Below are 23,771 nucleotides of genomic sequence, written 5' to 3'. Positions count from 1 at the left end.
AAACCCCCCCCCCCAAAAAAAAAAGGCAAAACTACGAGCAAGCAGTTCCTGATGGCGGCTTTGGACGCACACGACTAGATTTACATGTTTAACGTCGACAACTCAGTGAGTTTGAGGAGATGCGGATCATCATGAAATCATTACCATGATCCAAGCAGTACACAACCTCCCCACCTGCGAGCATTCCTCCTGCACCCCTTCGTCTGTGGTCAGAACAGGTGAGATCCCCCCTCTTCACACACTTCTAAGTGCACTGATGGTGTTATTGTCTGGAGGCGCCATGTGGTACAGCGGGTCTCTGGAAACTCACCATCCCGCGTGACTGGGGGGGTTGGTTGGTTGGCACAGTTTCAGATCCTACACTTGAAGACATCTGTCCACAGTCCCTCCAGCCGTGGCCTGCAGGGCGCTGGGACCCCACGTTGGCTGCAGATCGCTCTCCCATCTCCGATCACTCCTGTGATGTGGCCACTGCCTTCTCTGTCTCACCCGTTCTGTCACACGGCTCGGAGCTCTGCCACCGTCATGCTCTGATCTCCGCTCTTGTTTAGTCGCTAAGTCATGTCTGACCCTTTCGCCACCCCATGAACTGTAACCCACCAGGCTCCTCTGTCCATGGCATTTTCCAGGCAAGAATACTGGAGTGAGTCGCCGTCTCCTCCAGAGGATGTTTCCGACCCAGGGATCGAACCCCGCATCTCCCGCACTGGCAGATAGGTTCTTTACCGCTGAGTCACCTGGGAAGGCCACTCTCATCTCTACTTCCTAAACATTTTTTACTTTTATACAGTTTCAAAGATTACTTTTCATTTACAGTTATTACCAACTATTGACTATATTCCCGGTACTGTACAATACATCCTTGAGCCTATCATATACCGAATAGTTTATGCCTCCCAATCTCCAGATTTAACTATATTTCTATAGCTGCAAAATATAACCCCTATGTTGCCCTGCACCCCTCCCCACCGGTGACCACTAGTTTTTTCTCTATATCTGTGAATCTGCTTTGTTTCTGTTATATCCACTAGTTTGCTGCACTTTTTAGATTCCACATGTTAAGTGATATCATATAGTATTTAGCAGAATGCCCTCCCAAGTCCATCAGTGCCGGTACAAACGGCAACATTTCATTCTTTTTTATAGTCGGGTAGTATTTCATCATATGCAGCTACCACGTCTCCTTAATCCACTCATCTGTTGATGGACACATAGGTTGCTTCCATCGTTAGCAACTGTAAATTATGCTGCTATGAACACTGGGGCACACGGATCTTTTCAACTCAGCATTTCTGTTTTTTATTTTTGGATATATATACCCAGGAATGAATCTGCTGGTTATATGTTAGGTCTATTTTTAGTTTGTTTAGAAACTAAACTCACACCTCTACTTTGAAACTAACCTTTCTCTTGGGCTCCAAACTCCCATCTGGTATCAGCATTTCGATCCTTTGCCAGTTGAATAAAGGGTCTGCATCACATGCAGAGATCAGGAAAAGATACCCCAGGAAGGCTTATCACACCCACTCACATTGACTGAGCACCTATTACCGTGTGCCAGGCACCAGGCTAACAATGACCCTTGCTGCCTGGCCCATGACCCTCGGAGCTGCTGCGAACGTGATCATGATTTTCTTTTAATCTTTTTATCGAAGGATAATAGCTTTACAGAATTTTATTTCCTGTCAAACCTCAACATGAATCAGCCACAGATATACATATATCCCCTCCCTTTTGAACCTCCCTCCCATCTTCCTTCCCATCCCACCTCTCTAGGTTGATACAGGCTCCCTGTTTGAGTCTCCTGAGCCACAAGGCAAATTCTTGCTGGCTATCTATTTTACACATGGTTGCGTAAGTTTCCATGTTACTCTTTCCACACATCTCACCCTCTTCTCCCCTCTCCCCATGTCCATAAGTCTATTCTCTATGTCTGTTTCTCCACTGCTGCCATGAAAATAAATTCTCAGTACCATTTTTCTAGATTCCATATATATGTATTAGAATACAGTAGTTTTCTCTTTCTGACTCTGATCATGATTTTATAGATGGGGAAACTGAGGCCTGAGCAGGAGCCCATACTTGCACAAAGCGACACTGGAAGTCACTCTCACATAACCGGCAGGGCCAGGTTCTGGTCCAGCACTTCACAGCCTCACCGCAGCGTGCATTGTACCTGCGTGCATGGGATGCCACCTGTCCTCCGCAGAGGGCCGGGGCAGCCCATCCCCAGGGCAGAGGCTGGGGGACAAGGCGGGAAGCTGGGTTTCCACGGCAACTGCACCCCTTTACTAAGCACCATGGTGGGTTGAGGGGGCTGATGGAAACACTGAGGGGGGCTGAGAATCTCAGGGCTCAGTAACCTCAGGACCCGCCATGGGTTACTAGAGAACAACAGCATTTCTTAAAACTCCTGTCCTGGTACGCTGTTCCGATGCTCTTGGCCTGCGTCCCTGCAGTCATCTGCAGGATGGGAGCCAGCACCAGTCCCACGGCTGGTATCCATGAGGCAAGGCCAGGCCCGATCCCGAGGGTCCCGTTAGAGGGCCTCTTTCCTGCTTCAGTGTCACTCCAGGGACAGGAACATTCCCTTGTGAAGGCAGAGAGGCTCAGAAATGAGAGCAGCCTGATGGCAGAGGAGGTCCCAGGACATGCGCTGGGGAAGTGGCAGCGTTTGACCTGAAGCAGGGCCCTCCCAGCCCAGGAGCCCCCATGCGCCTGCACACGGCCATCTCTTGGAGCCCAGGAGAGCTCGGGAAGGGGGGGGGGTGCCTCATCCCCACGGGGCACCTGCGGTCAAATCGGTTGCCAAACACCCCAGATGCTGAAGAGGTCATCGCTGACAGCGGGGATCACTCATCCAGGACGCGCTGACCGAGGGGCCTTTGTTCCCCAGTGTTAACCCTGGAACCCTCCACCCTTCAGGAGGACCTGTTTTTCTGGTTTTCTAAAGCTATCATCACTTTGCAATATTTCAACAATGAGCTGAACTGAGTGAGACCGAAACAGGGCGCACAATAGCACACGCTGTTTCAATACATCACAGATGAAAATGGAAACGGCAACAGGAGGGACAGAAGCGTGAATCCAGGAGTTTCAGAGTCCAATGCCATCTTGGTGGACTGTTCCAATGACAGTCCTCCCAAGGTAAGGCGGGAGGCAATGTTATCACCCAAGGTCAGGTAACGTTATTCACCCTCCCAAGGTAAGGTGGTCCACTCTCCTCACTCCCCATAGTTACAGCTATACCATGACCATGAACACTGAATCAGTGGGCGCGTGTGAGCCCTCTCAGGCATGTCTGCAGCCCACCAGGCTCCTATGTCCATCGGATTCTCCAGGTGAAGAATACTGGAGAGGGTTGCCATTTCCTCCTCCGGGAGATCTTCCCAACCCAGAGATCAAACCCACATCTCCTGCATTGCCAGGAATATTCTTTGCCACTGAGCCACCTGGGAAGCCAGAATTTGTGAGTACCGAACCATTAAAAATGGGGCCAGGTTCCTGCAGGCCCCTCGTCACAGAATTTTCCTCAACCGATCAATACAGAACCTTTTTTTATTATATTTCTGCTAGAGGCACCTTATTTTCTATATAATACTCATTTGTTAAAACTGAACTCACAGCCAGCACCCCTGGCTTCTCTGACATATTTTCTCCGGAAGGCATATCACTGCCGTCCTGATTTCAGCAACACTGGACAGCACGTCAGCAAGATGTCTGAAGGGCAGTTGAAGCAGTGAAATCATCAACATAAAGCACCAAAATACAAAAAGAAAAAGAAAAAATGGGGCAGTAAGTAAATTATGAAAAGGATGCTTGCATACGGCATGAGTTGACCATGAGGCAGAGCAGCACCTCGTTTCAGCTTGGCGGAGATCTGCCCATCTCCAGAAATGACCTCAACTATCACCTGCGGGGTCATAAATGCATTTTAGCAGGTAGTCAAATTCGCAAATCTGAAAGCCACAAATAATGAGAATCAGCTGCATTTCTATTCAATGTGACCCTGCTCAGAAATCAAAGTGAGAATGTTGAGATTTCCAAGGGCTTCTAAAATTTTAACACTGGCCTTTATCTACTGAAATCCACCATTACTGAGTCACTTCATTACCACTGGGGGGAAAAAAAATACCTGCCAACTTGAGGAGAGTATTCCTGTCTCTCCAGCACAGGTATAAGTGCTGGAGTTTCTGCTGTTTGCTCCTGTTGGACAGAAACATCTCAGGGTCACGAGTGAGGCCAGAGCCACATTTGGGGGCTCACTAGAGGTCCCACTGCTGACCACACAGGCACGACGGTCGATGCCCAAACTGTTACAGAAACCTTAGCTGTTCTCTCAGCTGTCCACACAGCCTCCAGTTAGCCCATGTTGTTGTTTTGTTGTTCAGTCACTAAGTCGTGTCCAAGGCTTTGCAACCCCATGGACTGCAGCACGCCAGGCTGCTCCGTCCTTCACTGTCTCCCAGAGTTTGCTCAGATTCATGTCTGTTAAACTGTGGAAAATTCTGAAAGAGATGGGAATTCCAGACCACCTGACCTGCCTCTTGAGAAATCTGTATGCAGATCAGGAAGCAACAGTTAGAATTTGATATGGAACAGCAGACTGGTTCCAAATTGGGAAAGGAGTATGTCAAGGCTGTATACTGTCACCCTGCTTATTTAACTTATATGCAGAGTACATCATGCAAAATGTTGGGCTGGATGAAGCACACGCTGGAATCAAGACTGCTGGGAGAAATATCAGTAATCTCAGATATGCAGATGACACCACCCTTATGGCCGAAAGTGAAGAGGAACTAAAGAGCCTCTTGATGAAAGTGAAAGGAGTGAAAAAGTTGGCTTAAAGCTCAACATTCAGAAAACTATCATGGCATCCAGTCCCATCACTTCATGCAAATAGATGGGGAAACAGTGGCTGACTTTATTTTTGGGGCTCCAAAATCACTGCAGATGGTGATTGCAGACATGAAATTAAAAGACACTTACTCCTTGGAAGGAAAGTTATGACCAACCTAGACAGCATATTAAAAAGCAGAGACATTACTTTGCCAACAAAGGTCTGTCTAGTCAAGGCTATGGTTTTTTCCCATGGTCAAGTATGGATGTGAGAGTTCTACTATAAAGAAAGCTGAGCTCCAAAGAATTGATGCTTTTGAAATGTGGTTGGAGAAGACTCTTGAGAGTCTCTTGGACTGCAAGGAGATCCAACCAGTCCATCCTAAAGGAGATCAGTCCTGGGTGTTCACTGGAGGGACTGATGTTGAAGCTGAAACTCCAATACTTTGGCCACCTGATGGGAAGAGCTGACTCATTTGAAAAGAACCTGATGGTGGGAAAGATTGAGGACAGGAGGAGAAGGGGACGACAGAGGATGAGATGGTTGGATGGCATCACCGACATGGGTTTGGGTAGACTCTGGGAGTTGGTGATGGACAGGGAGGCCTGGAGTGCTGTGGTCCATGGGGTCGAAAAGAGCCGGACACAACTGAGTGACTCAGCTGGAACTGAACCGAACTGAGTCAGTAATGCCATTCAACCATTTCATCCTCTGGTCCCTTCTCCTTTTGCCTATCAAGGTGTTTTCCAATGAGTCAGCTATTTGGAACTTACACACTTGGAATCAATTAGAAATCTTTCTGAACTCTTAAGGAAAAGCATATTTATTTAGTTAGGCAACAGCTTATACGCAATGGTAGTGTTTCCAGAGCTTAAAAATGGCTGGTCCTATGCCTGAACTGTCCCTGCTGGACACAGACTCCAGGTCCTGCTGGAGATTCCCACGACGTCAGACAGCAAAAGGACAGGTTCCCACAGGGGGACATGGGTTAAATGATGAGTGAAGGAGCATCCAGAAGAGATGACATCAGTCTAAGCCAAGCCTCAGTTTTCCTCCAGTGGAAGAAAATAATGCTCGTATTCTCAAATATCTGTCCTCTTCCCAAACCAACTGTCTATAGGAGACTTGAAGTTGGCTCCCTTGAGAGTATCAGTAGGATGTTGAAACTGATCCTGGAGGAGCTCCAAGCAACACAGCCCGAGACTCCTGCCCAACATAACCCGCCAAAAACAACGACCTCATTCTATTCTTCAGACTCTGTCACAGCCCGAATGAAATACCCAAGGAACGCTCCTGACCCTCTTTGTTCTGATCTGACCTTCAACACACACCCAACTGAATAGGTTTCCCAGGTAACCTAACACCAGAAAGCAGGTACTCTGTTTAGCAGACAGGAGCACTCTCCAAACAGAAAAAAAAAAAACCATGAATTGGCATTCTGGATGAGTGTGGATTAATCCCCACGATCAGATCAGCCTGTCAAGCCACAACCGAGATGCTGGCCCCTCGCAGTCATGGAACAGGACAGACACCTGAGAAATCTTGGCTGAAACAACTGGCTGTTGATAATCACAACAGGAGGGACACAACTTTGTAGGACCCCCACTCCCACCTCAGGGCCAAGAATCTCTGTATCCCACAAATAGTGGGAAGTTGCTGATAGCACAGGAGCTCAACCTAGTGCTCTGTGACCTAGGTGAATGGGATGGGGGCGTAGGAGGGAAGCTCGAGTGGGAGGACATTTATGTTACAGATATGGCTGACTCAGATGCAGGGCAGACACCAATGCAACACTGTAAAGACCATCCTCCAATGAAAAATAAATTGAGAAAAAAAAAAGAATCTCTGTGTGCTCCCCACTGTGAAACTCACAAATCATGTGATGAAAGCCCAGAAGTCACAGCAGAGGCCAGGAGACAGACGGTAAAGGCCTGTTTCTGCTTGCAGTTCCTAAGACAGCCCTTGGGGTTCAGGTCCACATTCTAAGAGTCCAGAGCATCCATATGCCTCTACTTAGCCTGGGTGCCTTTACATTTCTAATAAGGAAAGAAGTTAAGTATCTACACGCGAAGTTTTATCCTTCTCAATGACATATGGAGCAAGAAGATGACCTAGGAGGCAAAGTGTTCAATGCTGACCAAGCTTCTGCACTTGGCTCACTGAGGGTGACTGCGGTGAAGCCCCAGCAAACACCTGAAAAGAAGACGTTTCAAAAAGAAAAAGAAAAAAAAAAAAAAAAACAGTCAAAGGCAGAAAGAAACATAGCTTTGGGGAAAGCAGCCATCACTAACATGTACACCCATGGCGGATTCATGTCAATGTATGGCAAAACCAATACAATATGGTAAAGTTAAAAAATAAATAAATAAAACTGGGAAAAAAAAAAGAATATTTAAGCATCTTTCTCTCTTGATTTATGAAACAAGTCTCTCAACAAAAGTCTAAAAGACCACAGAGTTTAGCAAATGAAAATTACTGATGGGGGAATAATTATCCTGCTAAATAGAACTTTAGCTAACAAAGGTCCGTCTATTCAAAGCTATGGTTTTTCCAGTAGTCATGTATGGATGTGAGAGTTGGACTGTGAAGAAAGCTGAGCGTTGAAGAATTGGTGCTGTTGAACTGTGGTGTTGGAGAAGACTCGTGAGAGTCCCTTGGACTGCAAGGAGATCCAACCAGTCCATCCTAAAGGAGATCAATCCTGGGTGTTCATTGGAAGGACCGATGCTGAAGCTGAAACTCCAATATTTTGGCCACCTGATGCGAAGAACTGACTCTTTGGAAAAGACCCTGATGCTAGGAAAGATTGAGGGTGGGAGAAGAAGGGGATGACAGAGGATGAGATGGTTGGATGGCATCACTGGCGCAATGGGCATGAATTTGAGCAAGCTCCAGGAGTTGGTGATGGACAGGGAGGCCTGGTGTACTATAGTCCACGGGGTCGCAAATAGTCAGAAACAACTGAGCGACTACTGACTGAAATGGAAACTTGGTATAAAAAATCAGAACTTTAAAAATCTCAGATTCCGAGCTTGATAAAATGTACTGTATACTCTGATGCTCATTTATAGGAAGGATTCTTCCCTTTATCATGAGGCTCTTTAGATCCCCAGTACCACTCCTCAGCCCCTGCCACTACCCACTTAAAACATATGTGTTACAGGAATTGTCCTTGCCTTTCTCTTCATGGATTGCTGATTCTGCTGCTTCCTTATCTCTTTCCTGTTCCCTTTTTCTCTTCTGTGTTCTGTCCAGGGTTTTCATCGACAAAGTACTAGGAAACATGTAATTCCAAAATCCACATGTCTTGACCCCCTCAAACTTGAGAAGAGTTTGTTGATATGATTGGGAGACATGTTTTTCCTACTAGATTTATTGAAGCTGCCAGATTTTTGTCTTCTATCCCTAGAAATTCTAAAATTTTCTGTTGACTATGAATAAATTTAAGTGCCATTGTTTAAAAGTATTAGGATTTTGTCAGAAAATTAGCATTTTCCTAAAAAACACAGTTTCAAATCACACACACACAAAAGATGTGGAGAAGGTAACTGAAGGAAGAGAATGGCAGGATTTGAATCAATCTACAATAGCTATTTCACTTAATTCTTCCATGCTAATGTGATCATTGTTATCATCACAGTTCAACAGAGAAAAACTGTCAAAAATACAACCGTGTCACACTCAACAGTGTGCATCTTCGAAGGCAAAGATTCCGTCATTTTAATCCTTCATTTTGTCAACAGCTTTGTTTTTTTTTTTTTTAAACAGTTGGAAACCAAGGAAAACAGGTAACATTCTGTTTTTTTAATATTTTCTTGGCTGAGTCCTACAGCATATGGGATCTTAGTTCCCCAACTAGGGGAAGTTCCACACCCTTAGAATTGGAAGCACAGTCTTAACCACTGGACCACTGTCTCCAAGGGAAACAATTAATTCAATTAGAATAACAATTATTTTATAGGATTTAAGGATTATGGCCTTAAAGGATTAATTAATCCCCCAAGTATTTATTCCAAGAAAATGTGATGATATCACCATTCAGCTATTTCTTTTAAGTGATCATATTCTTTGAACATTTTGATTGAGTTTTCAGTTACTGTTAAATATGAATTCCAGTGACCAAATCACACCACTGCTCAACAATACATTCCCAAGCATTGGCAGAATGCTAAAGAGTATTTTTAAAGTTTGAAAAATAGAACATATTTTATTACAACTAGCAATAACACACATTCGGGTTTTAAAAAAATGAGGAGGGCTATAGTGAAGGACAGGGAAGTGTGGTGTGCTGCAGTCCACCCGGTCACAAAGAGTCAGACATGACTTAGCGACTGAATGATGTTTTTTTTTTTCCCCAGGATGGTGAACAATCACACCACAGAAGCTGCAGGATCAGAGCAGGGGATAACACGATCAAAGGCTGATAACAGGGTCAGACTCCAAAAGCTGGGCTGGGACCCACCACCCACAGCAAATCCAGGTCAAAGGCAAAGCGGTGTTCACTAGAACTGATGCTCTTTTTATTTTATTCTAAAATGTGAAGCACAGAAGAAAACCAGAATTTGTAAAAGTACAACAAATCATATGACAGCTTCTCATAAACACAGCACATAAACTGAACGTTATGTCACAGAAGCTTTCAATCCAATTTTTTCATATATACACATGTATATTTATGAAACACACACACTGAGAAAGTCACAGCTAGTGTCCTTTTCACGTTATCTTTTCTTCTTTCCTCTAAAACCAAGAAGCAGATATCAGTGCATTATTCTTCTCATTAATGTTTTTTTTTATTCTTTTGATACCTGCAACTGTAAATATTCAATGTAGAGCTATATGTAAAATTAGCATCACTTTGCCATTTCCTTTTCCACTCAGCTTCCAAGATATCTCAGTGTTTATATATATGTAAATCTATTTATTCCTTTGAGACTTATTTGGTATGTCATTGAACAAAAACACTGTGACTGGTTTACTCAGGTCCCCACCACTTGGTCTATGTGCCTCCTTGGGCACACGTGTAAGGCTGCTGCCTGAGTGCCTACAAAGGAAGGAAAGTAACAGGGGTGGGTTTTTCCTTTTACATCTCTCCATCAACGCTCTTTCATAGTTAAAAAAGGAGTTTTTCCCCGTCATGCCTTATTTAAGAAACCCTTCCCTACACTGGTGTTATAGCGACTTTTCTTTGCATGTCTATGAAAACCTTAATGATTTACTTTCCTCATTTAGATTTCAATTCACCTAGGATTCCTATTTTCATATGGAATAAAGTAGGAATCAGATTCTTTCCATAAGAAAAATCAACTTCTTTCATTTGTTCATTTATATCAAGGATTCTTTTTTTTTTTTTCACTTACCGAATAGTCCACCCCACCCCCGATATGTTTTAATTCCATCTCTGCCGTGAAAGACAGGTCTCCTGAGTTCTCCCTTCCCTCCATCTACTCATCTGTACCTGGGTCAATGTGATAAAGTTATTTTTTATTTTATTATAACAACCCCCCATTTATTTCCCTTCTAAGAGAACTTTGGTTCACCTATCAACCAAAAAAAGTTATTTCGTTGCTTCACCATTTTTAGAGGAATGCATCTGTGTTACACTTCGGAAAAGATTTGGTTCTTTAGTTGCCTTCTCCATCAGGAGGTACAACAGTAATACTTTTTTTTTTTTTCCCATATCAAGGGTATTAAAGGAAATACAGATTGGTGACCTAGGAGTTTTATGCATGTACCAGGTTCAATTTTAAAAATTCTTTTAAAAAGAAGCTGAATAGAGACTGAATTTAATATAACTCAGCAACTGATTCCTCCATCTTATAAAAAATTAAATAGGTAAGAAATCTGTGCTCGAGGAATCATCTCCTTTTTAGACTTGATAAAAACAAAAATATTGCCATTCTCTTAGACCATTTCAGTATCTTAATCCCCCTTAAAGACCGTGCCTTTATTTTTGACACTATAAAGGCAACAGGGGATACAGCCAGAACAGTATGGGCGCTCACATGCGGTCCCAGCCTTCCACCTGCTATGTGGGTTAGGGGAGTCACAAAGCCACTTCCTGTATCTCAGGTTTGGGGGTGTCTCTTTCTTGTTTAAAATGGGAATCACACCTCCCATTTGAGGGTACTGTACCAATAATATGGAATGGAGTATGAAACTTCTTTGTGTACAAAACCTCATACACTAGTTTCACAACTTTGAAAATGAAAGTCGCTCATTCATGTCCGACTCTTTGCAACCCCATGGACGGTAGCCCACCAGGCTCCTCTGTCCATGGGATTCTCCAGGCCAGAATCCTGGGGTGGGTAGCTCTTCCCTTCTCCAGGGGAGAGGGTCTTTCCAAGCCAGGGATCGAACCCAGGTCTTCCGCACTGCGGGCGGATTCTTTACCAGCTGACCCACCACTGCGATGTAACTGAGCTGGAAGCGTCCACTCCACATGCAGGTGTTTCTCCAGGTGAGTATTTTGTAACTCTTTTCTCCAGTCTGTGGCTTGCATGCTCACTTTCAAAAAAGTGTCTTTGAGTAGTAATAGTTTTTACATTTTTTGGTCAAATCCACTGATCAGGGCTTTTCCTTAAAAGCGGACATCTTGTGTGTGTGTTCTATTTAAGAAACAGCTTCCTAACCCAAGGGTACCAAGATCTTTTCACATGTTTTCTTCTGGAAGTTTTGTATTTTTTAAGACTAACATTAAGCCTATGATCCCTTTTGAGTTATTTATTTTGTATTTATTTTTTGTCCAAGACTATCTAATTTTTTCAGCAGCTATTGTTGAAAAGCTTATACTTTCCCCCCTTAAACTGGCTTGGAACACAGTCAAGGATAAATTGACTACATAGGCATGGGCTATTTCTGGATAATCTATTGTATTCCGTTGGCCTGAATGTCTATTTTTACACCAACACTATCCTAGGTTGATTACTAGAGTTTCATAACAAATGCTGAAATCCAGTAGAGCAAGATCTTCATGTTCTGCTTTTTTCATATTTGTTTTAGCTCTTCTAGGTATTTTGCATGTCCGTACATATTTCAGAATCTGCTTGTGACTCTCTATAAAAAACATGCTGAGACTGCATTGCCTATACAGAAGGAATTAAGGGAGAATTGCCAACTTAGCCACATTGTGTCTTCAGATCCATGAACAGAGTCTATCTCTCCAGTTACTCATTTCATTCATTTCTGTTCAACAAGGCTGTATATTTTTCTGCACAGATGAGTTATGCACATTTATTCAAATATACTCCTAGGTATTTTACATTTTGATGCTGTATTAAATGTTTTTCAATTGCTGGCTGAAAGATTCTCGTATCTAGGAATACAATTTATTTTATATCTGGCCTTATAAACCGCGTGCATGCTCAGTCACTTCAGTCGTATCCCGACTCTTTGCAACCCTATGGACTGTAGCCCACCAGGCTTCTTGGTCCACAGGATTCTCCAGGCAAGAACACTGGAGTGGGCTGCCAACCTCACTAAACTCGCTTCCTTGTTCTAGCACTTTTTAAGTTCCTCAGGACATCTAAAACAATGGACAGGGCACACACCGACAGATGAAGCCAGCCTAACTTCTTATGTTCTAGACTCTGTGCCTTTCGATTCCTCCTGACCTCATCCAGCTTCCAAGTGACAGCTTTCAGTTCTTCCCTAAGAAGTATGACACTATATGGTGCTACACTTTTTTGAAATTGCTCTTTATTGGTTTGAGGAAGTTCCTCTCTCTTTCTAGATTGCTGAGGGATGCTACCAGGAGTAGGTGTTGAATTTCATCAGATATCTTCTCCGTATCTACCAAAATGGTGGTAGGCACTGCAATTATTGAAATGACCTGTTAATGTGGGAAATCACATGAATTGGTTTTTGAATGTTAAACCAACTCTGCATTCTTGATATAAACTCCATTGTTTTGCTGGACTAAATTTACTAAAAAAATTTTAAAGAATTTTTACGTCTCTGTTCAAGAGAGAGACTGATCTGTAGTTTCCTTTCCTTGTAATATCTTTGGCTTTGGTATCAGAGTAAAGCTGGCCTTATGACATGAGTCGGGAATTATGCTCCTTCTTTTTGCAGAGGAACTTGTATAGTTGGGATTACTTCACCCTTAAGCTTTGGTAGAACTCACCAGGGAAAGCATTTGGGTCTGAAATTTCCTTTGTGGGAAGATATTTAACAACATGTTCAAATTATTTCACACATATGGAGCAATTTAATTTTCTATTTCTTCTTGAATGAGCTTCGATAGTCTGCTTTCCAAAGAATTTGTCCATTTAATCTAGATGGCCGAACTTAATGACGTAACACTGTTCATATTTCCTTATCTTTTTTTTTAAGTGTGTAGGATATATAGGAACAATCTTTCTCACATTTCCAACTTGGTGATTTTGTCTTCTATCTTTATTTCTGATTAGTCTGGATAGAGATTTATCAATTTTATGGCTCTCCCTAAAGAACTGGTTTTGACTTCACTGATTATTGTTTCTTGTTTTTCTGTCCACAACTTTTTTTTTTTTTCAAACTCCTTTTTATTTCCTTTCTTCTAATTTGTACTCCTTTCCCCAGTTTCTTACGCTGGAAGCTTCAGTTGTCGATTTGAGCCCTTTCCTCTTTCGTACTATAAACATCCGATGCTGTAAATTTCTAAGTGCCATTTTAGGTGCCCCCTACAAACTGCGATCCATCACGTGTTCATTTCATTCAATCCAACATACTTTCCGAACCCCCTTGTAATTTCTTTTTGGCCTTCAGGGTCATTTAGAAACGGGTTGTTTAGTTTCCAAATACTGATTGATATTTCAAACTCTTTTATGTCATCGATTTCTAATTTAAGTCCACTATGGCCAAAGCACAAGCTTTGTGCAAAAAGTGATCCTTTTAAACTTAACAGACTTTTATGAACCAGAACATGGCCTCTCTTGGTAAATGTTCCACGTGTGTTGGAAAGAACACATATTCTGCATAGTTGGGTGGAGACCTCAAAACATATCAATCAGATCAACTTGTCTGGTGATACTCTGTGAATCGCCCATATCCGTATTGATTTTCTTTCTTATTGTCCCACCTGTTGGAGATAGGGTGTTTCAGTCTCTGTATTAGATATGGGTTTTCACATTATCTATTTTGCATCTCTCTTAGGTATACAGGTTTTTGGAATCATTGGGTTTTCTTGATGAACTGATTCGTCTTCATTACTGAAGAATCCGTCCCTCCTGCTTGCTCTCCAGGCCTTTGGGTTCACTCAGCTGTGTCCAGCTCTTTTCTGACCCTATGAACTGTAACCCACCAGGCTCCTCTATCTATGGGATTTCCCAGGGAGGAATACTGGAGTGGGTCTCCAGGCCGTGTACCAGCAATTTCTTTCCCAAAGGTTCTTCTCCCATGTGTGTGCCAAGCTGGGCTCAGGCAGGACTCAGAGACCCTCTACAAATCTTCAGAACTCCCTCTGTCTCTGTTGCTTTCTCCTCTCTCCTCCTAGGTTTTCCGTCCTGAGCATTTCAGCACCATCACCTTTCCAAACTCTGATTTCTGGTTTGTCAACTCTCGGAAATTGCTGGGTGAGGATGATGTTAGTGGCTGCTGAGCAAAGGAAATCTGAAATACCAAATACCGAGGAAGCTAAGAAAGGTGTTGCTTAGCAACTCTTAATAGGAAATAATTTAAACTCTGGATGTATTTTTTTTCCCTGAGAACTTGCTGCTCCAGCCTGGAGTCTAGAATTCACCTTCCTTCACACAGGCAGCTCCCCTGCATGCACACATGGGTACGCACACACAGTCCCCACCTGACAATTACAAGTGCTATTATTCACCAGCTCCCATAAGTATGTCTCTTTGGATATAACAACAACATCCACGATTCAAGGTCAAAGTCACTGGAAGTCTATGACAAATATAGCATTTTATAAACACATCCAGCAAATACAAGGCACACAATGCAGGAAGCCCTAAGATATCACCATCAAAGGTGTCTCCATTTAATGACTCAGTAACAGATGTGCTGGAAGCTTACAGAACATTCTTCCTCCCCTGTAAAGTTCCAGCTCTTTCAGGAAAACACTCCAGACTACAAGCATGATTCCTTCTCCTGACCTCACACTGACCTCTCCAGAGGCCGTGAGAGTTATGCACACAGGCCCAGGATGCTTGTCACAGAGGCCACCCCCCAGGGCACGCGTACCTTCCTGGAAGAGCGGGTCACCCAGTAAAAGGACTTCTGAGCCTGAAGGGTTTTCCAACAGGGAAGGAAGGGGCTGGTTACACAGAAGCTAAGACAGACCCAGATGAGAAAACTAGTGGAAAGAAGTGAAATTACAGGGAATCTGTTAATGAGAGTTCCGTTCATTTTAGTATAAAAGCAATCAGCGATTTCCAAACAATAATACTAAGATGAACAGGTGGACATTTGATCCCTGGGCCAAAATGTCCCATTTCTCTTACTGACTCGTTCGATGAATGAAAATACCTCCAAATGGGAATATCACTAGCAATTCAGAACAGTGATATGATTAATTTTTGGCATCTCTGAAGCAATAGCTCCCCCCACCCGTGAAGTTTTTCCAGATCGCATGCAACCCCAAAGTGATTCGGAAAGAACAATCCAAAATTCCCAAATGTGCCCCTTCCTCATCACACAGTAATTCACCATTTGCTGGGGTACCACAGGACTCATCTCATGGTTGCCAGCAACAAGGGGCAGGCGGAGATGACGTGTGATGGTCATGATGCCAGAATGTCGGGTTCAAATTCTGGCTCTCTTCCTCGCTGTGTGACTTTGGGAAAGTTGCTTAACCTCTCTGGGTTTCAGCTTTCTCATCTGCAAATTGCAGGCATAACAGTATTGTCTTTGCAGGATCATACAGACCAGGAAGTCACGCATGTAAAGTCACTGAATGCTGCCTGCCTGGAGCACGGAAGAACCAGGATCCAGGAAGCAGCATCTCTCCTCCTCGCTGGGGAGATGAGCAGACAGAATGTGTCCACTCATTTGGTTAGTTCTTTGAGTATCTGCAGTGTGATCTCCACGTGTCTGACACCATGCTGCATGTTGGGAACAGAGCAGCAAAAAAAATGCCTCCAGGGCCACTTGGCCTTAAAAACGAATGTTGGCGTGGGGGCGGGGCAGAGTGAGGACCACAGAGCCCAGGTCAGAAGCAGCATCCCTTCTGTGGTCAGACAACCGCTTAAGGGCAGATGCCAATCTTAAGGACCCCGGCTTAGGCTCCTCTAGAGAAAAGCATGGGAGGAGATAAGAGAAGAAGGGAACACGCAGATTCCAGAAACACCAGTATAGCTGTCTACTCCAGCAGGGTCACCGGGTCGGGACTGGGAAGCCCCAGGGAGGGTGGTGACACATTCCCAGTTCACTGCAAGCCTGTGTGGTTTTCCCAACGCTCGGGCTGGGGACACACGGTAGAGAGAATGCAGAAACGCCACCTCCACGCTCAACAGACAGAAATACGTGGGAATCTCAAAATAACTACCCTTCGGGCTGCGTCCAGCTGCGCTGCACTGCCTTCAGATTCACACTTCATCAACATGTTCCTGGCCTTTGTTTGTTTGTTTGTTTTCAAAAGCAGGGGGGTTAGAAAAAACAAAACCTATATCTTTGTCATTTAATGACATAATTTTTATATTAATTTACATTTTTTTCAGATTTGGTCTTTTTCATATTGAGTCCAAAATGCCCTCTAAGAAATCACTGCGGTGCACAGAAGCACCCAGAGATGGTCTTCTTGGCTCCCCGGGAACAGGCTGAGTTTTCTCCTTTCTTCCTCTGCTACTAGGATCTTTAATAGCTTTCCAAGTCACTGCACTTACAAACTGACTCTGTACCAATTCAAAGCTGATGAGAGGCCTTTCTTTTCTTTCATTTTCACCTTTTTTTTCAATTAAAAAAATGATGTTTGAGCACTGATGTCCTATTTTTGTAGGAAAACACACATAGGTACATGCTGAATGGCTGGCATCCTTTTAGGTAACAGGACAAAGAAAGTCCCTTCTTCCCGGAGCAAAATGTTAGCTGTTCATGTTGGTAAGTTAACAAATCTATACAGTAACACAACCTGGTCTCCCTGCCAAGGCAGAAATGGGGCTGCCAGAAATGGAAGTTTTTATTTAACTCTATTCAGTGAGCTCTTAGTACGAGGGAAGCAGAACTCTGAAATCAAAGGCGAGGACAGCTCACTCTCTGGTCCTCACTTGGCTAATCCAGGGACCACAGGCTAACATCAGCCATCACAGACAACCGCTTTCCAGACCCGCCACCTTCTCAACAGTCTTCTTATCTCAAAGGGAAGGTCCTGAGTCAGGGGTTTTCAGCTGAGATGCAATGGGAAAGTCATAAACTAAAACATCACCTAGAGTTTCTCTGGTGTCTCAGTGGTAAAGAAGAGTGGTAGGTAGGTAAACTCCTGCCTACCAACGCAGGAGAAACTGGCTCAGTCTCTGGTTGGGGAAGTTCCCATGTGCCACGGAGCAACTAAGCCCATGAACCATAACTACCCAGTCTACATGCTGCAACACTGAAGCCCACGCGCATAGAGCCTGTGCTCCGTAACAAGAAAAGCCACTGGAGTGAGAAGCCCGTGCGCTGCAACTAGACAGCAGACCCTGCTCACCGCAACTAGAGAAAGACAGTGTGCAGCAGGAGAGACCCAGCACAGTGAAAAATAAATCAATAAATTATACATACATATATATCACCCAAAAGTTAAGGCTTCACTAAGTGAACCAAAGATATTACAAAAAAGGAAAATGTCATGTCACGCCTACGAAAACCCCAAAGAAGCATTTTCCTTATCAGACAGGCAGAGCAAACCAACCTAATGTGCCAACATTCGTTTATGATGCTCTGCTTGTCTACAAGGCAATGATCACAGGTCATTTTCTCTTTCTGTTCCTGAGTGTGGATGATTGATTTCAGCAGGTTAGGCACACATAAGAACGTTTCTACTTCCTCAGACCCTGGCTTGAAAATGGGTCAAAAACCTCCAGAGCATACATTTAATCCCCAGGTGGACTTGCAGTTTAAGTGAAAGTCAACATCAAGAGCAGCTGTCAACTATCTAAGAGTGGGAAGTAAATATAAGAGCCAATAGGCCACGAGATGGGACTGGCTTCCTGCAGCAGGAGACTGTCCTCCTAGGCAACAGGGCGACTTCCATGAAATGACATTTATCCTGAGTTGAATGGTGTCCTCCCCAAAGATGTGTTCAAAGCCTCACCCCATACCTGTGCCAGCCAGCCAGTGAGTATTCAGTTGTGTCCGACTCTCTGTGACCCCATGGACGGGAGCTCACCAGGACAAATTCCTCTGTTCCATGGAATTCTCCAGGCAGGAATACTGGAGCAGGTTACCATTTCCTATTCCAGGGGATCTTACTGACCCAGGGATCGAACGCAAATCTGCAGAACTCACATCTCCTGCACTGGCAGGAGGATTCTTTACCACTGAGCCACCTGGGAAGCCCCAACTGTGAATGTGACCTTTTTTAAAATCAGGGTCTTTGTAAACACAGTCAAGTTAAGAAGAAATCATGAGGGTTCCCTAAGTCCAATATGATGGGTGGCCTTATAAGAATCAGAGAGACCCAGGGAGAAAAGCGCTGTGCGATGATGGAGGCACATGTTGAAGAGGCGTGTCTACCATCCACATGGTTTCCCAGCGGTCACGTGATGCTGGGAGGGGCGGGGAAGGTCCTGCCCTGGAGCCTTCGGGGGAGCTTGACCTTGTCCAAATGTTGATTTTGGACTTTATGCTCCAGAGCTGGGAATGACTATTTGTCAACCATGGTGAGGCCTCTCTGGATGGGACCTGGCTATCAGGAAGGCTTCTCAGACAAGAAGAGCTGCTGTCCCATATGATGGCCACAGGCAGGCCCAGAAGAGGGGACCGGGGGCCCCAGACACGGTGCCGCTGATGTCTTTAGAAAAATAAAAATGATCCTTTCACCTAAAGGAACACAGGAGACTGATACCTTGCTTCCTCCTCTCCGAGCCGAGTTCCAATTGTTCACTGGTTTCCAACCATTCAGGAAAAGAAGGTCAAGCGTGTCAACTCTTTGATCATGGGGAGGTCATCTCGCACACGATGGGGAGGAGGTGATGGTGGTGGTAGTATAGTCGCTAAGACATGTCCAACTCTTGTGACCCCACGGACTGTAGCCCACCAGGTTCTTCTGTCCATGGAATTCTCTAGGCAAGAATACTGGAGTGGGTTGCCACTTCCTTCTCCAATGGGTAGGGGATTTTGGCAAACCCAGTCCGAGCTGAAGCAGGCAGGCAGACCTTCCCTGCAAAGGTGTGTGTGTGCGCACACACATGCACGCACTCACGCGCGCACCCGTGTATGTGCACTTAGCACATACACACACACCACTGTCAATAGCTGGAACCCCCAACTCTGCAATTTACCACCCAGCTTCCCTCCGATTGTTGGGAACCACCAACAAAATGTCATTTTTAAATAATTCTCATCCAGGAGGCGGCTGCGTGGAACACATGTCAGCTGGGTGGGGATGATGGCAGCTGGGAGGGGACCTAAAGCGGGGGCGACACGAGCTGAATTAAAACTACCAGCGACGCCAGGTCTCCACACGCAGTCAGGGCTGGGAGGGCAAAGCCACCAGCATCCTCTCCGCGTTTTCCTTATTTCACCAGCGGCCACTTCCAAAGTACATTAGTGCCCAACCCCCAAAGCCGCCACCCTTTCTCCAGCAGGCGTGTTCTCCAGTCCACACGCTGCAGAATCATGCTTCTCTAATCCAAAGCAGAACCGGCAGTCTGAAGCGGTGCCCTGGCCACTCAGGACAATCCCGCCTACTGAGCCTCTTTAAAAGACAACATGGACAGGCAGCCTTGGAAAACACCGAGTTTCTCAGACTCAGTCCTGCAGACACTCGGGCTGGGCAATCCTTGGAGATGCTGCTGGCCTGTGCGTAGTAGGCTGTTTGCAGGATTCACAGCAGCATCTCCGGCTTCTACGCACTAGGTGACCCCTAACCGGGCTGTGACAGTCAGAGACATGCCAGACTGGGAACTGTCCCTGCGGGTGAAACTGCTCCCGGTTGAGAACTACGGCATCCCAGGTAAACTGGCCTCTGCAGTCAGATCCCTTGGGTTCAAATCTCCTGTTCCGCTCGCTCCCCAGCAGGCTGGCTGTGATCAAGGGACCTGTGTGGAAGTCTAGGTGCTGGGTGAGCGCGGGTACCACGCCGCCCACCCCACAGAGCTATGAAAAGACAGAACGGGTTTGTGGAGGGAAAGCGCCCCAACAGGGGCAGCGCCGTCCAGACGACACCGGTGCTGGCGGCTCCGGTTCCGAGTTGTGCGCTGGCTGTTGACGGCTGAGAGCAGGACTCCACTCACACATGCGGGGAAGAACTAACCTCAGCAGAGCGAGATCAGCCTTTGCCCTGGGCTCCGGGGAGGGGATCTCTCGGGCCCCAGGAATGCCCCGCCCAATAGGACTCTGTTTGTGTCCCTGGAGGCTCTGGCCAGCAGACTGTCTGAGATGTGATTCAGGAAGGAGGCTCAGCGTCACACAGTGTCCACTCTGTCTACAGAGGGGCTGAGACCCACAGCCAGTCGTGCAGGGGGCACACGATCAGTCCCAGGCAAAACCCTGGGCACACGAGGCTCTGACGACTCTCCCAGGGAGGTGCTATTCCCCACGCACGGCACGACATGCTGCAGCTAGAAGGGCATGGCTGTTGTGTCTCCAGATGGACAACAGACACTCCACACTTTGCAGTTCTCCTGAACACTCCCCTTGGCTGATACTAAACTGTGTCCTTTGTAAGAAACCATGCGTGTCAGCTAAGTCACTTCAGTCATATCCAACTCTTTGTGACCGCATGGACTGCAGCCCACCAGCCTCCTCTGTCCACGGGATTATCCAGGCAAGAATGCTGGAGTGGGTTGCCATGCCCTCCTCCAAGGGATCTTCCCCACCCAAGGATCAAACCCAGGTCTCCTATAGGTTCTGCAGTGGCAGGTGGGTTCTTTACCACTAGCACCACCTGGGAAACCTGTAAGCATGAGTACTGACAGCTTTCAAAGGGTTCTGTAGGTCCTTCTGCAAGTTACTGAGCCTCACGGGGCTCCTGGGATCCCCGAACTTGCCACTGTTGTCAGCAGTGAGGGGGGCCCCATGTGGACCGTCCACATTGAGGCACCCCAGCCTCTCTCACACCAGCACTGCACGTGGAAGCATCCTCTCTGGGATTAAGCCTGGAGCACACTCCCTCAAGCGCAGTGAACCCACTAACACTTCTTGAAGGTCAGTGTTCATCGAGGGGCCCGCATCTGTAATGCTGACACCAAAAGACGCCAGAGAGCCAACTTGGGTTAACCAGGCAGAATGACCGCATTTCAGGTCGCCTCCTGAACGATCAGGAGTGTTGGGAAGGAGTTCAGGCTCCAGCAGAGGAATGGGGCTCACATGGCCTCCTCTGTGTTTTTCTTTTTTTTTTTCCTTGCATTTAGTATTTTAGTGGAGGTTCTAATAAAGTGCCTGGAGAATCCCATGGACAAAGGAGCCTGGTGGGCTACAGTCCATGGAGTCACAAAAAGTCAGACACGACTGAGCAACTAACACACACTAATTACGTGCACATGTCAAGAAAAAGAAATAAGACATTAACATTGGAATGAAAGAAGTAAAGCTTCCTATTCATAGATGACATGGACACTTACACAGAAAAATCAAGGGATGAGTGCCAATCACTCAGCTCAAGTAATTTCTCAGGTATTTGGACAACAAACAGGGACCTACTGCACAATACTAGGTAAGATATGTAAGACTCTGCTCAATATTATGTAAGAAGCTAAAAGGGAAAATAATTAGAAAAAGAATATACACATGTTCCCTCTCCCCCACCCCGGGTGCCCAGCTCAGCTCTTCTCGTGCACACCCCATCTCCTTCTGAGTGGGCGCATCCAGCCCACAGTGTGTGTGCGAGCGCTGAGTCTATAGCCCTGTCCGACTCTCTGCAACCCCAAGGACTGCAGCCCACCAGGCTCCTCAGTCCATGGCATTTCCCAGACAACGATCCTGGAATAGGGTGCCATTTCCTACTCCAGGGGATCTTCCTGACCCAGGGTCAAACCCCCATCTTCTGAGTCACCTGCATTGGCAGGCAGACTCTTTATCACTAGCATCACCTGGGAAGCCCTTAATCAATTGTGTGTGTGTGTGTGTGTGTGTGCGTGTGTGTGTTAGCTGCTCAGTCATGTCCATCTCTATGTGACCCCATGGACTGTAGCCCACCAGGCTCCTCTGTCCATGGGGTTCTCCAGGCAAGAGTACTGGAGTGGGTTGCATGCCCTCCTCCCATACTCCAATATAAAATACAAAGTTAAAAGAATAAATTAATTCGTTCAAAGTGGCCCTCTTCTGGCAAGAGGTGTGAGCAGCCCCACAGCACGAGGCAAGTGGCCCCGAACAGCTGTGCCCCTAGAGGCGTGCCCAGGCCGTGGGGGAGGCCGGCTCCCCGCCCCCCTGCGCCTGCCCCATCGATGGGGCTGAGACTTCATGCAGGAGCCCACCCTGCCCAGGGTCCTGGTAGCGTGAGGCCGGCAACCCTGATGTGGGTGGGATCACGGGCAGGGGCAGAGGTGAAAAATCTCAGCACAAGTTGTAAACAGCATCCAAGTTAAAGCCAAGAAGCAGAGCCAGCCAACCAACAGGTGGGAGTCGATCTCGAGTAAATGGAAGTAAAGTAAAAGTGAACATGTCCGTCACTTAGTTGTGTCTGACTCTTTGGGACCCCATGGATTGTAGCCTGCCAGGTTTCCCTGTCTATGGAATTTCCCAGGAAAGAATACTGGAGTGGGTTGCCATTCCCTTCTCCAAGGTATCTTCCTGACCCAGGGATTGAACTGGGGTCTCCTGCATTGCAGACAGATTCTCCACCAACTGAGCTATGAGGGAAGCCTCCAGATAGGAAGGCTTCTTTGAAAGCTATGTTGTTAAAAGGCAGCTGCGGTGCTAGAAGAGACCCGGGTCCACGCCCCAGACGGCAAAGGGTGCTCTTAACCTGCTTCCTGCTTCTGTCCTTGTGCACCAGGGTGAAGGCAGAGGGACGGTGGAACACGTGTGCCACTGAGAGCAGTGGGTGAGGGCATGCGCAGAACAAACGAGGAGCAGAGGCGTGGCGGGGGGGCACCCAGTGCTGCAAAAGGCTTGAGTGAGGGAGTGAGGAGGAGACACCAGAGGAGCTTCCCCGAGCACGGGAGCCTCTTTGGGAGAGGGACAGCATCGTCTCCATCTGGGCCCACCGTCCAGCATCCTTTACAGCCAGAGAGATCAACCCGAGTCCACTCTGCCTAGCCTCTCCCTTCGCTAGGAACTGAGGTGCAAAGACGAGGATGCTTTGTCTGTGATCACGGGACAGAACTCTCCAGAAACCCCATTCTTGGGCTCCCCGAGGGCTCTCTCCAGCTCAGCCCCTGCCCTGGCACTTGAACCCTTTTTTTTTTTCCCTCTTCCCATTTTATTTTACAAATTTTGAAAGTATGATAACACATTTTCAGGAGACTTGAAAAATACAGAACAAGGTTACACATAGTCCTACTAGATATTACAATTATCTCTCAAATAGACGAATGAAGGTTTTTAGTTGGGAGTTTCAATATGAAAGTGTCAAAAATTAATAGAAGGGACAGTCAGGTAAGTAGAAGGATAGAGTAGACCTGAAAAGCACTGTGAACCATTTCAACATCATTGAGATTTATACAACATTCACACAACAGTAGGCTACAGATTCTATTCAAGCTCCCATAGACTATAAACGAAGGACACAAAACAAGGTGCAAAACCTGCATGGTCTAAAGGTCCTGAAATCAGACAGAGTCTGCTCTCTTTTCACTGTGTAATTATGTTAGAGATCAACATTGAAAGATACTTGAAAGTAACACACGCATCGGCACTT

At 45.9% G+C, this 23,771-nt stretch overlaps 1 protein-coding gene across 1 annotated transcript in view; it reads right to left on the bottom strand.

Moving 5' to 3' along the window:
- ADCY2 (adenylate cyclase 2) overlaps nt 1–23,771 on the bottom strand; it is a 438,387-nt gene that overhangs the window by 392,420 nt on the left and 22,196 nt on the right. The gene's annotated exons all lie outside the window — the stretch shown is intronic.

Source organism: Muntiacus reevesi, chromosome 14, assembly GCF_963930625.1.
Source record: "Muntiacus reevesi chromosome 14, mMunRee1.1, whole genome shotgun sequence".
NCBI lineage: Eukaryota > Metazoa > Chordata > Mammalia > Artiodactyla > Cervidae > Muntiacus > Muntiacus reevesi.
The sequence above is the reverse complement of the archived record's forward strand: the minus strand, read 5'-3'. Positions and strand labels throughout refer to the sequence as shown.